Source organism: Oncorhynchus mykiss, chromosome 18 (genome assembly GCF_057628025.1).
Source record: "Oncorhynchus mykiss isolate SJ-2025 chromosome 18, ASM5762802v1, whole genome shotgun sequence".
Lineage (NCBI taxonomy): Eukaryota > Metazoa > Chordata > Actinopteri > Salmoniformes > Salmonidae > Oncorhynchus > Oncorhynchus mykiss.
In genome coordinates this window covers 36,864,361-36,874,830 of record NC_143039.1, presented here as the reverse complement: position 1 = coordinate 36,874,830, position 10,470 = coordinate 36,864,361, and the positions used below count along the sequence as shown (strand labels likewise).

General features: G+C 41.9%; 1 long non-coding RNA gene across 1 annotated transcript; it reads left to right on the top strand.

Annotated features, from left to right (window-relative positions):
* Window positions 1–2,135: 2,135 nt before the first annotated feature.
* On the top strand, window positions 2,136–10,051 carry LOC149975491 (uncharacterized). Its single transcript, XR_016488646.1, has 3 exons — window positions 2,136–2,394; window positions 2,684–2,825; window positions 9,708–10,051. It is a non-coding gene; the product is annotated as an uncharacterized LOC149975491 (long non-coding RNA).
* The last annotated feature ends 419 nt before the right edge of the window (window positions 10,052–10,470 follow it).

The window sequence follows — 10,470 nt, the reverse complement described above, 5'->3', positions numbered from 1 at the left end:
TGACAAAAGGCATCGAAAGGACTCTCAGACCATGAGAAACAAGATTCTCTTGTCTGATGAAACCAAGATTGAACTCTTTGGCCTGAATGCCAAGCGCCATATTTGGAGGAAACCTGGCACCATCCCTATGGTGAAGCATGGTGGTGGCAGCATCATGCTGTGGGGATGTTTTTTCGGTGGCAGGGACTGGGAGACTAGTCAGGATCGAGGGAAAGATAAACGGATGAAAGTACAGAGAGATCCTTGATGAAAACCTGCTCCAGAGCGCTCAGGACCCCAGACTGGGGCGAAGGTTCACCTTCCAACATAACAACCCTAAGCACACAGCCAAGACAACGCAGGAGTGGCTTTGGAACAAGTCTCTGAATGTCCTTGAGTGGCCTAGCCAGAGCCCGGACTTGAACCCGATCTAACATCTCTGGATAGACATGCAAATAGCTGTGCAGCGACACTCCCCATCCAACCTGACAGCGCTTGTGAGGATCTGTAGAGAAGAATGGGAGAAACTCCCCAAATACAGGTGTGCCAAGCTTGTAGATTCATACCCAAGAAGACTCAAGGCTGTAATCGCTGCCAAAGGTGCTTCAACTAAGTACTGAGTAAAGGCTCTGAAAACGTATGTAAATGTAATGTTTGTTTTTTATTTTTAATACATTTGCAAAAAATTCTTAACCTGTTTTTGCTTTGTCATTATGGGGCATTGTGCGTAGATTGATGGGAAAAACAATTAAATCTATTTCAAAATAAGGCTGTAACTTAACAAAATGTGGAAAAAGGTCAAGGGGTCTGAATACTTTCCGAATGCAATGTAGCCTAGACGTCTATCATTCGTTCAGACTTGGATCTGGTCTGCACCGACCATATTTCTATTTGTTTGGGGGCAGTTTATTAGAATAATACCCAGCATGCTTTACAAGTGTTTGTTTTTAGTGATTAACCTTACTGGTTATTATCCGTTGCCGAATCCAGTGTTAGAATGGTTAGTTAGGACACTTCATAACATTGAAACTAGCTTCTTGATACGAACCATAGCTGTGTATGATTCATCCGACTTCATCTCAGGATAACACTAAAATCTGACGTCTTGGTTTTCTGCCAACCCCCCTGTACCATCACAAGGTGAATGTGTGTGTGTGGGCAGACATCTCAGAAAACTCTGCTAACTCTGAGTGCTGTTTAGTGTTTGCTCATCATTCTATAGACAGTTCCACCTGAGACGAGAGTCCTTTTGGATTTCCTCAACACTGTGTCTCCATGTGGTCTAAACGAGGAACTAGACATAAAACCTTTTCTATAAAATGTGTCCTGCTCATGGGAGTTTGCTGTTTCCCATTTCCCTATATACAGTTGAAGTCAGAACTTTAAATACACCTTATCCAAATACATTTAAACTCAGTTTTTCACAATTCCTGACATTTAATCCAAGAAAAAAATCCCTATTTTAGGCCATGTTGGTTCACCACTTTATTTTTAAAATGTGAAATGTCAGAATAATAGTAGAGAAAATGATTTATTTCAGCTTTTATTTCTTTCATCACATTCCCAGTGGGTCAGAAGTTTACATACACTCAATTAGTATTTGGTAGCATTGCCTTTAAATTGTTTAACTTGGGTCAAACGTGTCGGGTAGCCTTCCACAAGCTTCCCACAACAAGTTGGGTGAATTTTGGCCATTTCCTCCTGACAGAGCTGGTGTAACTGGATCAGGTTTGTAGGCCTCCTTGCTCGCACACGCTTTTTCAGGTCTGCCTGCAAATTCTATTGGATTGAAGTCAGGGCTTTGTGATGGCCACTCCAATACCTTGACTTTATTGTCCTTGAGCCATTTCGTCACAACTTTGGAAGTATGCTTGGGGTCATTGTCCATTTGGAAGACCCATTTGCGACCAAGCTTTAACAACCTGACTGATGTCTTGAGGCGTTGCTTCAATATATCCACATAATTTTCCTCACTCATGATGCCATCTATTTTGTGAAGTGCATAAGTCCCTCCTGCAGCAAAGCACCCCCACAACATGATGCTGCCACCCCTGTGCTTCACGGTTGGGATGGTGTTCCTCGACTTGCAAGCCTCCCCCTTTTTCCTCCAAACATAACGATGGTGTTACGGATACAGGTATTCTGTGTGTGTATCCTGTGTGTATTTATTTTCTCTCCTTCTCCCCTCCTCACAGGTGGCAATCATCATTCCCCAATCAGTCAACATGCAGTCATCAATCAGAAGACACACCTCCTCATTTTCCCTTACCCTATCACATTTCCTTTCCCTTGGTTTAAAAACCCAATCAGTTGTTTTCTCAGGAGCTCGATCTCTTTGTGTCTCAATCTCTCTCTTTCTCTGGATTGAGGTCTTTTGTTTTGTTTTAGCACCTCCATATCATGTTGTCCCCACCTGTGAGTGTTGTTTTTGTTATGGTGTTTGATGGTGGGAAAAGGGGGAACCAAAGACAAGTTGCCCATGGGCATACACTACCCGTAGGACTACTTTGTCTAGGGACACTAGTTAGAACTGGGCGGACCACCCACTGTATTTGTTAGCTGTATGGAAGTAGGCTAGCCTAGCATAGGGGTATTTTTGGATATTTGTTTCTTTCCTTGGGTCCAGCTCAGCCCCTTTTTCCTGAGCGGCATGATGGCTGCGTGGTCCCACGGTGTTTATACATGCGTACTATTGTTTGTACAGATGAACGTGGTACCTTCAAGCATTTGGAAATGGCTCCCAAGGATGAACCAGACTTGTGGAGGTCTCCAATTGTTTTCTGAGGCCTTGGCCTATTTATTTTGATTTTCCCATGATGTCAAGCAAAGAGGCACTGCGTTTCAAGGTAAGCCTTGAAATACATCCACAGGTACACCTCCAATTGACTCAAATTATGTCAATTAGCCAATCAGAAGCTTCTAAAGCCATGACATGAATTTCTGGCATTTTCCAAGCTGTTTAAAGTCACAGTTAACTTAGTGTATGTAAACCTCTGATCCACTGGAATTATGATACAGTGAAATAATGTCTAAAGAATTGTTGGAAAAATCATGCACTAAGTAGATGTCCTAACTGACTTCCCAAAACTATAGTTTGTTTTCAAAAAATGTGAGTTCCAGTTCATATAAGGAAATCAGTCAATTGAAATAAATGTATTAGACCCTAATCTATGTATTTGACATGACTGGGAATACAGATATGCGTCTGTTGATCACAGATATCTTTAAAAAATGGGCCTCACAATTGTCCTCAGGATCTTGTCAAGGTATACCATAACCCCACCGCCACCATGTGGCACTCTGTTCACAACGATGACATCAGCAAACCGCTCACTGAACTACGCCTTACAGGTGGTCTGCGGTTGTGAGGCCGTTTGGACTTAATGTCAAATTCTCTAAAACAAAGTTGGAAGGGGCTTATGGTAGAGAAATTATCTGGAAACAGCGCTGGTGGACATTCCTGCAGTCAGTATGCCAAATGCATACTCCATCAAAACTTGAGACATCTGTGGCATTGTGAGAGACAACTGCAAATTGTAGTATTTTATTGTTCCCAGCACAAGGTGTCTGTAATGATCAAGATTTTTTATCAGTAGCAAAATCAGCTTTTTGTGCATATTGAACATTTCTGGGATCTTTTATGACAGACTAAATGTTAATGCTGTATAATGAACAAAACAGTGTATGCTACATGCAACAATTTAAAAGATTTTGCTGAGTTACTGGGGAGCCAGGCCCTGCCAGTCAGTACGTGGAGGTCTGGGCTGACATGGTTACATGTGGTATGCGGTTGTTTGGCTGGTTAGACTTACTGCCAAATTCTCTAAAATGACATTGAAGGCTGCTTATGGTAGAAAATTAACATTCAGTTATCTGGCAACAGCTCTGGTGGACATTCTTGCAGTCAGCCAATTGCATGCTCCCTCAACTTCAGATATCGTAACATGTGAAGTGTTGGTGATTAAACAGCATGACATTACACAGGTGCTGGGGACAATAAAAGGCCACTCTATTATGCTCAGTTTTGTTACACAACACAATGCCACAGATGTCTCAAGTTGAGGGAGCGTGCAATTGGCATTCTGACTGCATAAATGTCCACCAGAGCTGTTGCCAAATAATGTTATGTTAATTTCTCCACCATAAGCCACCTCCAACATATTTTTAGAGAATTTGGCACTATGTCCAACTGTCCTCACAACTGCAATAAAGCCCTTTTGTGGGGAAAAACGGATTCTGCTTGGCCTGGCTCCCCAGCGGGTGGGCCCATGTCCTCCCAAGCCCACCCATGGCTGTTCCCCTGGCCAGTCATGTGAAATCCATAGATTAGGGTCTCATTTATTGCAATTGACTTTCATAAACTGTACCTCAGTAAAACTGTTGAAATTGTTACATGTTGCCTTTATATTTTTGTTCAGTATGCCAGGGCCAGCAGGTAGCCTAGAGGTTAGAGCGGTGGACTAGTAACCAAAAGGTTACAAGATCAAATCCCCCAGCTGACAAGGTAAAAATCTGTCATTCTACCCCTGAACAAGGCAGTTAACCCACTGTTCCTAGGCCACCATTGAAAATAAGAATTTGTTCTTAACTGACTTGCCTAGTTAAATAAAGGTAAAAATAAATATCCTTTTGACTGGAATTGCCAAATGGCGTCATGGCCGTGCTTTAAAGAGAGCAGATAAACGTAAGGATTTATCCTAGAACAGAAGCGAGAAGAACCCTCTTCATACCATTATTCTCTTCAACATGCACCCTTCAAAACAGTGAAGTGAGTGAGTAAGGGAGAGAGAGAGATGGCTTAAGCGGATTCTGCATTTTATATTTATCACCCCTTTGGAAGCGTAGCTCTTACTAGCATAAAGGGTTTGCGTGTCTTCCACGCACGAGGCCAGGTGAAGGTTTGTGTGTGTGTACGTGAGGTAATCACATGAGCCAGCGTAGGACTCACTGGAGAGTGAACAGCTGCAGCTAGTTAAAGTCAGTCTGGCATTATACTGCAGATAGGAGAGAGGAGGAAAAATAGGAGGATAAAGAGAGATGTGGGGGGGCTATCATGAACAGAACATGTGGCCTACATTCACCAGAAGACTAATAAAAACAGTAATTGAGTTGTTTTGCTCCTAATTGCCCCCAAGTGGTTCTCAGGCTATCACTATCAAAGGTGGAAGAGTGAGTAAGCTGACACTCTATCTTTTGGGAGTTTGTAGTAAACCAGTGGGAGTATGTAGAACAAACAACACAGGAAAAATCTGCTATCACCTCACACCTCCAGTTGTCCTTTAGGGCCTGATCACAATTCTCTGCAGTGTCACACACACACACACTCTAGAGAATGCAGACCCAGAAACTGATACAAGGACCTAGATGTTATGGAACTACACGGTATAATGATTCATGTTATGAACAATAACTCACTGCTAATTAATGTGGACACACAGGAAAATGGGTAGGGCAGGTAGACACTCAATTCAAAAATTGTCCCACTTTACAGTAAGAAAAAAACATAAATAAACCAGTCCTATAGTGATATTTCTTATGTGTGTCTTAGAAAAGGTTTCCAATTGGGATGATGAGGGGATCCTTGCATGGAGGGACTAGTGTGTGTGGCTGAAGCTGCGTGGATCCCTGTGAAAATGTTTTGGACCTGAGGTATACTGTAGCCTTCTCGGGTCAGGAGTTTACAGTGGCCTTTGTCTAACCTCATAATACAATTCACCTCAGGGTTGTCCCAGACACACCCACGTACCCCACCAGGGCTCTGCGACACACCACACCCACACACAGCACTGGGTGATGGGGGATAGCCACAACTGGGCTCGGTCTCCACTGGGAATGAAAGGTCTGCTCTTTGCTCTGGTGGAGTGTGTTGTACTGAACACAGCAGGTCAGACCATCCCATTCTGTTCTTTCTACCCTCCCCTGTTCTCCTCCTGTTGTGGAATTATTCAGTCAATAATAGTTCTCAAATACCGGAGCATGTGCATTCAAATAGACTTTTATTAACAATATAACAAAAGCCGAGCAGATTCATGAAGCAACTCCCTTCCAGTCTTGGCACACACGTTTTATACTTTATTCCTCCTTACGTCACACTTAGTCACTCCTCTTAATGACTCATCCCCTCTGGCATTTAGCCACCGTTATCTTATTGCCTTGCACGAAGTTTAGTTTGATTTCATATTAGGGCATGGAATCCGTAGAGCCACAGAAATTGTTCAAAAATAGACCTGTACTCGCCTTAAGCCAGGTTCACGCATGTAGGACCATAGTAACAGTCCTTGGCACTCCACACAAATAACCATACATGTCATCCTGCTAACTCCTCTGAAAGGAACACCCATGTTCTGGAAAAGACCCAAGAGGTGTAACCATAGCAATAGTACATAGTTGGCCATAACACAGGAATAACCAGTCGTGCCCAACCCCAGACAGGTGCATGTCTAAAGGTGTCTAATGACCCAGAGCACATAGAGTGCACTAGTTTTGCTGACTCCTTCTGAAATAAATAATTGCCACATGTACTGGAAAATTCACAATACTCCCACTTCTCCTCCTCTCTATACTCCCCTCTTGTAACGGTTTTCTTTAGGTGAAGGAGAGGCGGACCAAGAAGGAGAGGCGGACCAAGAAGGAGAGGCGTAGTTTCTACTCATGGTTTTTTAATGAAAACTATACATTAATAAACTAACAAAACAATAACCGTGAGAACCTGAACAGCCTATCTGGTGACAACAAACACAAAGACCGGAACAATCACCCACGAAACACTCAAAGAATATGGCTGCCTAAATATGGTTCCCAATTAGAGACAACGAAAAACACCTGCCTCTGATTGAGAACCTCTCCAGACAGCCATAGACTATGCTAGATACCCCTACTATAATACAAACCCAATACCTAACAAAAACCCCAAGACAAAACACACCACATACAAAACCCATGTCACACCCTGGCCTGACCAAATTACTAAAGAAGACACAAAATACTAAGACCAGGGCGTGACACCTCTTAAAAAGAATCCCCCCTCTTCCTCGCTTTCACTATCTTTCTACTTCGCTCTCCTTCTCTGACTCATTTATTTTTTTCCATCTGAAATCCCAGCCCCACAATGATTGCAATGATCACTAGTGTTGTTTCTCATCCCCTCTGCTACCAACTGTAGGTGACAAGCCTAAATGTAGGGTATCCAATCAAAAATGCATAATTTGTCCAGTGGGTAAAACAATAATCTAAGAGAACCAATAGTCCAAACATCATATCCTTATCATAATCCGTTCAAAAGCTATTGGAGTTTTTGCCCTTGTAGGATGTCCTGAATTAGGGTGAATAAATCAATGGAGGCCAGAGAAAAAAAGTTATAAAAAAATCTGGAAAATTGCATTGCATCAGCTAGGTTGTATTCTGTGCAAGAATTAAAGAGCATCTGCCTCTAAAAACCTTAATCCTTTTGAAAATGGCTTATGTGGAATTGATATTAGTCATAAAGTCAGTCTTGTCTAAAATGGAGTTTGGATCCATTAAATCAAGGTTGGGTTTGGATTACATTTGTGTCAAGAAGTCATGCCCCCTTTTGCCAAGCTCCACGTGCAAATCGACCCCTCCCACTTTGCTTCTATTCTTTGAATGGGGCGCCATTGTTTCATTGTCCCCAACGCATTCAAAGGACGTTTGAAACTGAAAAACCCTACCGAAGGACTATCATGCAGAATAGGTGGTTGGAGTTCATTGGTCCCCAGTGGTGGCGAGTATACTGCTAGCTAGACCATAGACTGCTGGTTATGTATTTGGTTATGTATATTTTGCTAATCATTACCACTATTTGTTATGGATCCTGGGTTCCAGCAACATTAAAGCAGTTATACAATTTTAAAAACATTTACAATACATTCACAACAGATTTCACAACACGTGTGTGTGCCCTCAGGCCCCTACTCTACTACTACATATCACTAATACAAAATCCATGTGTACGTGTGTGTATATTGCGTACGTTATTGTGTCTGTGTATGCATGTGTTTGTGTCTCTTCACAGTGTATTTTTATGTTTTTTAAATCTGATTCTACTGCTTGCATCAGTTACTTGATGTGGAATAGAGTTTCATGTAGTCATGGCTCTATGTAGTCTGTTCTGGACTTGGGGACTATGAATAGACCTCTGGTGGCTTGTCTTGTGGGGTATGCATGGGTGTCTGAGCTGTGTGCCAGTTGTTCAAAACAGACAGCTTGGTGCATTCAACATGTCAAAACCTCTCACAAATACAAGTAGTGATGAAGTCAATCTCTCCTTCACTTTGAGCCAGGAGAGATTGACATCCATATTTTTAATGTTCGCTATTTGTGTACATCCAAGGGCAAGCTGTGCTGCCCTGTTCTGCACTGTTCAACAGTGGTCCAGGGCCCTGTTTCAGAAAGCGGGTTTAGTGAAAACTCCGAGTTAGTTGACTGAGTTGAAGGAAACTCTGGGTTTTTGGTTTCACAAAGCTAGTTCAGCTTAACTGTCAGTTACTATGCCGTGTCCTTTTCTTGAAGAGAACAATATTGAACAATATTCTCAGCCTTCATATAGTTCATATGACACATCATGGACATGATCTCAGTTCGGGAACAAATTCTTTGTTGCGCTTCGTTTTTTTGCCGACGGGAATTTTCTATATATCATTGGTGCCGCCAAAGTCTGTCGGGCTGTCAGAAATGTGACTCTTGCACTGAAACGTTTACTGTACACTTTTGTGGTGTTCACAAGTCACAGACCCACAAGACTCAAAGAAGAATTCCACAGAATTGCAGGTATCAGTCTAAGCAATTGTTTATTTATTTAGTATGAAGCTTTGAGACTTCAAGCACTAATCCGTTAATTTGATATATTTTAGGGTGTCCAGGTGTGATTGGCTGCATAGATGGCACACATTCCTACCACAGCTCCTTCAGTAAATGAAGGAGATTATGTGAATAGGAAGTCTTTCCTCAGCATTAATGTGCAGATAGGCCTAAATAGTAGCCTTTAGCATTCCAAATGAAAGATGCTTCAGCTAATTACTGTTCTGCACTGTGATGATCATGTGATGCAGCCCACATCATCAGCAACGTGGAAGCAAAGTGGCCTGGGTCTGTGCATTTTGCGAGTGTACACTGAGCGCTAGATTTGCCCATGGTGAGTTTATATATACTACCGTTCAAAAGTTTGGGGTCACTTAGAAATGTCCTTGTTTTTGAAAGAAAAGCACTTTTTTTTGTCCATTTTTAAAATAACAACATCAAATTGATCAGAAATACAGTGTAGACATTAATGTTTTTTATGGAATATCTACAGAGGCCCGTTATCAGCAACCATCACTCCTGTGTTCCAATTTAATGAGTCATTCGCAGTTTCACTGTACCGGCCGTGTGTACTTAGACTTGCATGGCTTAATCTTTGAGACAAGCATATGCTACTGGCAGGATCAACCAGGTGTCGTATTAGCTAATCCAAGTTAATAATTTTAAAAGGCTTTTTGATCATTAGAAAACCCTTTGGCAATTATGTTAGCACAGCTGAAAACTATTGTTCTGATTTTAAAGAAGCAATTAAACTGACATTAAAAAAACAAATCTTTAAAAACAAGGAAATTTCTAATTGACCCCAAACTTTTGAACAGTAGTGTATATAGCTATATCTTATTATATCCTTTTACAATATTTTGTTTCCTCCAATTGCAACTGAACAAAACTGTCTCCTCATATTATCATAGGACAGTTCGATGGTTACCTGCTCGGTGACAGAGGGTAAACCTGCCAGTCCTATTTGCTGACCCCTTACCCTGATCCTGAGGTAGAGATGACAATTGGGATGCTCAAGGCCTGGTTCCAGTGGCTTCGTAGGCTCAGGGTCACCCCAGAAAGGGCATGTGACATCATTGTGGCATGTGTGATTCTCCACAACATTTCCACAATTAGAGGAGAGCAATGTCCAACTCAACCAGCGCACAATCCTGATAACGATCCTGACCACCCCGTTGACGCACGAGATGGAAGAGCAGTCATAGACACAGCATTTCTGATTGACCCATCTCCTCCCTTGTCAAATAAAGACAATATGCCTTTCTTTTTATGGAGTCTTCTTCATTTCCTGTAAGTACAAATGCAGTACAGTGGTTAATATTTGTTATGCTGTTCAAACAAGTCAAATCATTCACCTGTGGGCACCTCACCCACCTTTAACTGATATTCTACCTGTGGGCACCTCACCCACCTTTAACTTATGTTCCAGCAGTTGTAGTTTTATCTTTTACATTACTTCTGTGGTCAATTTCGAAATTACATTTTCAATTTGTTTCTCTAAGTACACATTGTACAGCTGTTTCACAGGGAGCTATAGGAACACAAAAAAATTAAATAGAATTTCACAGTGCTAGGTCTACTTAGTTTCATTGTAAGTCATGGGCCAATGCTGAACAACATCTTAAGTTGTGCTGTGTAGGTGGATGGACTCTGTTCCTCCTGAAATTTCCAACA